The sequence below is a fragment of the Strix uralensis genome, chromosome 17 (genome assembly GCF_047716275.1).
Source record: "Strix uralensis isolate ZFMK-TIS-50842 chromosome 17, bStrUra1, whole genome shotgun sequence".
In the NCBI taxonomy this organism is placed as follows: domain Eukaryota; kingdom Metazoa; phylum Chordata; class Aves; order Strigiformes; family Strigidae; genus Strix; species Strix uralensis.
In genome coordinates this window covers 13,944,373-13,950,636 of record NC_133988.1, presented here as the reverse complement: position 1 = coordinate 13,950,636, position 6,264 = coordinate 13,944,373, and positions in this window count along the sequence as shown.

Sequence of the window (6,264 nt, the reverse complement as noted above, 5' to 3'; positions counted from 1 at the left end):
AGGTTGAAATAGCAGAGGGCACAAAACTCTCAGTTCCTGCAGAGGTAGTTTTACTTTTCAAGATTTCACTGGTTGGCAGTTTTATCATTCCTTCACTCTAAATTTCCCTCTTCCTGCTTGATCTTGTTCTACCCAGCTATGAAGTTCTGGTGTTCAATCTAGATAATTCCTCTCTTAGGTTTTCCATGGCCTTCAAGGGCAGGAAGAACCAACATAATGCTTATTTTGTATCCAGGTATCCGCATCCTAGTACGGTATCGGGACCCCTGCTACGTCCTGGCTTTCCAGATGGTGAAGGCAGATGGGTTGCATCAGGGCTAAACCCCTGCCTAGCCATGAGGTGCATTTTAAAGCCATTGCTGTAAATGCCTCAGGCTCGCCAGCCAGCTATTAGTAGAGTGCTCAGCTGTCTTCCAAGACCTAAGATGTCTGCAGGGAGAATCTGACACTAATCCTTATGGAAAAATCACATTGGATTTATAGGGATGAAGTCAAATAGGCTTGGATGAAAACAGCTGTTAAACTCTAAGGAATGGAAAGGAGAAGGAGAGCCATGTTAAGCAAGAGTCTTGCTTCAGGTGCATGGGAAGTGCCCATGTCCTCATCCCAAACTTTTTGACACAAATCATGGCTGAACTGCTCCTAGGGTGAAGGATGGGAGACACACTCACGCTCAAGCACCTGAGGAAACAGCAATGTGGAGAAGGCAGGGGAAGTACAGACTTGGGCGAGTTCAATGGTTGAAACCCAACTGCCAGATGAAGGACATGTGCAACCACTCCTGTTATTTAAATAAAACCATAAAACGTGAATGCTGTCCAATGAAGATTCCTGGGGTGGCAGCTAAATCCTCAGCAGCAAAAGCAGTATTAGATGCAGGATATGTGTTTTGGCAAGTGCACTCAGATGAGCTAACCCCTAAGCTAGTGGCTTTTACTGTGCCATTTGGATGTTGTAAATTTAAGCAGATGATGCTTGGTATTAGTTTTGCTCCTGGGATATTTCAGAGAGTAATTGCACATATCTCTGAAGGATTACAAGGTGCTGAAGTTATAATGGATGGACTTTGAATTTAGACTAGACGCCTTTATGAACAGAAGGAAGGGTTTAGGCTGGTTTTACAGACAGCAAGAATGCTGTGTGTAAAATGCCAAAAGCCTCACCTAAAAGAAATTGCTGATAATGGGCAGCTACAAATGAAATAATAATAAAACCCTGCATGCTGGAATCCCCATTCCACTCAACAAAGCAGAGCTGTGAGGGAACAACAGATGCCTTTATCAGATTTCATTCCACAGCTATGTACAGTCAACAAAACAACAGGGATTTGACAGAGGAAGAATCTTACCTGATACTGGCACAGTAAAAACTTCCCCCCGCTGCCAAGCCATCAGCTTGAAACCACCACGTGCACGACCTTCAGCTTGGTCTCTGATCCTTATGCTCAGCAGATGGCAATGTCACAGCCTGGACCTGCAGAAGTGTCTTTGGAAGACGTAGGCAATGCCAAGCAGCAGGGAAGTTGTATTGTCCTCAAAGATCTCACAAACCTGTGCACGTGTGAGGGAACCCCCAGCAGCATGCCTGGACTGATGTATGTCATGGCCACCTGCACAAACTGCGTCTCCTCTGGCGCAGGACGCTGAACTGTCACTTAGGCCATCCCAGTGTGGATCAGACATGGGGTGGGAGCCCGTCACAGCAGATATGCCTCAAGGTCCCTGTGTCCCCAGAGCAGCTAACCCTGCGCCTCCACAATGACCTCCCGGAGCAGCCATCGCAGGGTGACCGAACCCACCCGAGATGCTCTAGAAGCAGCTCTGTGACCTCCTCTTGCCCCGTGATGCAGGTTCAGTGCCTCAGGAGGCTCCTTAGCTTCAGCAAATGAGACCCCAGGGTGGCTGCATGAGCCTCTGGGTGCTCAGTCTGGTGGTGGGATGGTGGCTTCCCCGGCTGGCACTTCCAACTGCCCTCCACGGTGTCTGCTCAGGGAAGGGAAGTGCATCTAGTGCTGATTTTCAGTCTGCTGCCTGGGGGAGCAATTCCCACTGCAGATGCAGCTTCTGCAGCTACCTTGTGGCCCAGAAGATGTGGCTTGGCCACATGGGTTTGCCGCCACATTAACCATCCCCAGCTCTCCTGCCTGTTTCTAAATCCCCTGGCCTGGTCACACAGGAGAGGAGCAAGGACCTGCCCCAGGGCTGCACAGCTTCTGCCAAAGCTCCGAGTCCCCTTCCCCTGGCAACGTGTCCAGCTACAGTGGGAAATTAATGGAGGAATGGCTTGTTCGCGAGTAGGATAGAGGGTCCTGGAATTGCTTTTTTTGGGGCGTAAGAGGGGAGTTTTATGAGCTCTGTTTTCTGCTTCTAATAATGATATTGGATCTAAACAGTTCCACACCTCGGAGCCCAAGACAGACAGGGAGTTCATATCTATGAGGATGAAAACGCTCATCCTGCCAAGCCTTTGATTCTCATCGTATCCTTCCCACCCTGCAAACAGGCGGACAGCACATTTCTAGCATAAAAATATCTTCTTCTCCAGCTAACCACCTCCAGATTCCCTTCCTGAGCCTGTTCTGAGCCCAGTGATTAGATATTTCTATATACATAAACATTCAAATCATGTCCCCAGGGCTTTTCCTGTCTCACAAGCAAATCCTGAGACCAGCGGCTATTTGCAGCTCCTTGAAATACAAATGGGATCAGGGCTTCTTCCAAACTGACTGCTGCGGCTGGGGCCCTCCGTGCACCTCCCCAGAGCACCTGGCTTGCACTCTGGCCATGCAGCCTCCCATCACGGGCCACCAAGACACCCATCACCTCCTGCATTGGAGTGCAAACTGCTCCAAACACCCCGTGCCTGGCTGCGGGTGATGATGCCGAGAGGCTGCATGGACCAGGAAACCTGTGTGGGCACTGGGCTGTGCCGGGGGGGGGGGTGTGGGGACATGCACGCTTGCAGCAGGAGGGTGTGAAAACCCGCCAAGCGCAAAGCGGTGGAGGGATGAGCAACACGCACACACGAGTGCAAACTGCATTCTCTTTGATGGAGGATTGTAGAAACATTACTTTCCCCTGGGGCTTCACAGTGAAATAACCTGATTATTCGTAAACCAGCTAGAACCATCAATCCCTCATTTATCATTTTCAACATAAATAATAAGGGTGAGAGAGGAACACGCCAGTAATAAACTAGTTATAGATGTACTGTTGAAATCTGCCCATTTCCTTTAAATATGCCCCACTTACTGATAATAAACAGTGAGCCAGCCAACTCCTGGTCTCAGTCCTCGAGCGTTGGATCACAAAGGACACAAACCAACACCCTCCTTTATGCTAGTGAAAGTCCATTTGGCGTTTGCGTGGGAGGCCAGCCTCGAAAATGCAGCAAATTTTAAAAAAACACGTTTGTCTCACTGACAAATGCCTCAGGAAATAAAAGCCTTTGTATTCTTCTTTGACCTCTTCCACTCACAGATGGGTTTTTGCTGTGCTTCCGACAGGGTTTTTTTTTTTTAGCACCTGCACTTCCAGGACATTCATTTTAGCTGCTGAAGAGCACAGCTCGGCCACCCGACACGGGGGATGGCTTTAAGCATGAGCATCCCCAGCGCCTGTGGTGTACATCACGTCAAGGACTTACTGACCTGTGGTGGTTAAGCAGGATGGCCTTGGGGGTGCAGAGCTGGGGTTTTAGCTTCAGGTCCAGCTTCTAGTGAGGCATTATGGGATGGCAGCATCTCAGCCCTCTTAGAGCATCCTTGGCTGGTTGAGCACAGGCTTTACTCTGGAATATAGATCAAACCAGAGGAGATAGCACCCAGAGCCATGCAGATCCCTAACTAGTATCCGGGAGAGGAGTTGAACATCCTTACAGCTCTAGCCTGAGCCTGTTATCAGAATGAAGTGAAAGTGGAGTGGAGCAGGGAATGGCGGAGCAGCACTTGAGGCTTGGGGTACTTTGCTAAGCACGGCACTGCTCTGCCTCCGGGTCTGCCCTTGAACTTTGCAGCTTGGGCCCTTTCCGAGTCCTCCAGGACTTGTAAATGTTTTGGCAGCACCAGCCCTCTGTGCAAGCCCCAGCCATAGCTGAAGCACACTGTTAATGAGCCACGTGTTTCAAAGGCCTCCAGGCTTGGCACCGGATCGTGGGGACCCGTTGGAGCCCAGCTCCATTAGCCGGCCGCGCTATGCTGTGCTGCAGCCCAGCAGAACTGGCTGCAAAGTACCCAGCTCAGCACTTTCTGGAAAAGCTTCATTTACAGAGGAGTGGCTGATCTGGGGGAAGGTCCTGCTGCCCTCCCCCACCCAGCCCCTCCCCTGCTGCTCACCCCTCCAGAGGTCTCTCCTCTATATGCACTCAGAAAGGGGGGGGAGGGAAAAAAATCACATATATATTTAAACACTGCCTAATGGTGAAAAATAACATCTGGAGAGCAGCCTAGCCTTGCCCCTCACACAGAGTCCTCCATCGCCACATCTCAATACAAAACCCAACAGGAAATCGGTCCAGAAGGGACCCGTCAGCTCGGAGATAGGGATGACTCTCCCTGCGGGCGCCACCAGCCTGGGGACAGAGGCCACTGACCAGGGGACAGCAGGTACCCAAGAGCCCTGGAGAAGTGGGTGGCTGGCTAAAGCCGTATTCACTGTTGGGAGAGTCTTGGCGAGCAAAGGGAACTGGAGTGCTCAGCAGCAGGGTGACCCCTCGCCCGTGCCTGTGCCTCCCATGCTGGCCCATCTGCCCTGGACCCCAGGAAACAGGGGCGCTGGAGAAACCCCGCTTCCTTCGAGCCTGTTTCCAAAGAGGCTCTTCCAGCCAACATTAACACACTTTGCTTTACTTCCCAGCATGGCCCGGGGCAGAACGCAACATCTGGACCTAATAAAAAGGCTGCTCTCCCCCACAAAGAGACCCAAGAGCAACCTCTGCTATTTGGTTTCCAACCTCTGCTGTTTGGTTTCTCCTTCACCAGTGGACAGAGGAGGCAGCTCCAGCTCAGGGGTTGTTGCTGGTCTGAAGGGGAGCAGGATGCTCTGGCAGCCCACGGGGACTGGTAGCTTAAAAATGGGCCCAGCAGGGTAAAGTTGGATGGTTTTCACTGCTAAGGAGCCAGAAATGCTTGACCTGGTTGTGACTTCTCATCAGGGTATAGAGTTGGGGTATAAGGATTTGTTCTTCCCTTGAACAGAATGGAGCTCTTTTTCAGTTCCAAAAACATGAAAGCTGAAGATGGCTGTAAGCCAAGGCCCAGGATTAACATCCCCATGGGGAAAAGCTCTGCTTCAGTCCAACTGGAATGCAGATCCAGACCTGGCACCCATCTTCAGGCACGCACCGACCAGGTTCCTTGCGTCTGACCTCTGGCAGCTGCTTCGCTTTCTGGAAGAGGCTCAGGACAAAACAGCAGCAGAAAATACTCCTGGATCCTGGGCAGGGCTGCATCAGGATTGCATAGCTGAAGTCCGGCCTTTTGCAAACAAACACCCAAGTCAGTGGAGTCCAAACCTCTTTGGAGTCCACGTCTCACTGGAGCTGGTTCAGGGCCCATCATACCTGCTGACAGCTGCTCTGAGCAGAGTTGGAGGAACATGTTGAAGGAGGATGTAGTGTCTTCGAGAGCAACCTTCTGGACGATGTTGCTCTGCTTTTTGCTCTTCATGAAACCTACTCTTCCCGCTGTGCCACAGGAGGCAGGAGAGGAGCCCCCAGCAGCCCACGGAGGTGACCCTCTCTTGCAGGTGCAGCGTTTTCTGCAAATACTGACCTGCAACCTGTGGAGCAATTGATTTTGGCCGGCTCGACTGGGGCTGCACGCCCGTGGGTGAGACCTCAGACCAGCCCTCCCAGGGCTTCTACTTCCTCCCTGGGTTTCTTCAGCATCTTCTTGGGAGCACTGGGGGTTGCTGTGGCAATTAAAAGTGAGAGCTCAAAATACACCATGGTTAGCATGGCCGGACCTTGCAGCTAGTGCAATTGGTGTTTCCTATCGCCTGGCATCACCTCAGCAAATACTGCAACAGAGTTTTCTCTGAGCTGAACATGCATCTAGTCATCAAAGAGATGGCAAATGACTAATAAATATGAAAAGAAGTCGAGGGACAGCAAAAATTTCTGGACCAAGATCAATCTTCACTGACAACTGCTGCTTTTTCTAAGCGAAAGTACCCTGCAGAGTTTAAAACGGCGTCTGACTTCAAAGCAGAGAGCTCTCCAGATGGAGTTTACCGCCATTGCTAACACCCTGTGCTTCGTCAGGTT